Below are 218 nucleotides of genomic sequence, written 5' to 3' on the forward strand. Positions count from 1 at the left end.
AAAACAAAAAATTTTAAATTAAAAAGAACAATTTTTTTAAAACGAAAATTTTTAATTTAAAAACAAAAACGAATATTTTTTAAACGAATATTTTTATTTAAAATATATATATATAATTTTCTTAGAAAACGAAAAAAAAATATTAATTTTGTTTTAGAAAACGAAAATTTTTATTTTCTTAAAAGAAAATTGTTAATTTTTTTTTTTTAAAAAAAAAA

The sequence above is a fragment of the Corylus avellana genome, chromosome ca5 (genome assembly GCF_901000735.1).
Source record: "Corylus avellana chromosome ca5, CavTom2PMs-1.0".
In the NCBI taxonomy this organism is placed as follows: Eukaryota; Viridiplantae; Streptophyta; class Magnoliopsida; order Fagales; family Betulaceae; genus Corylus; species Corylus avellana.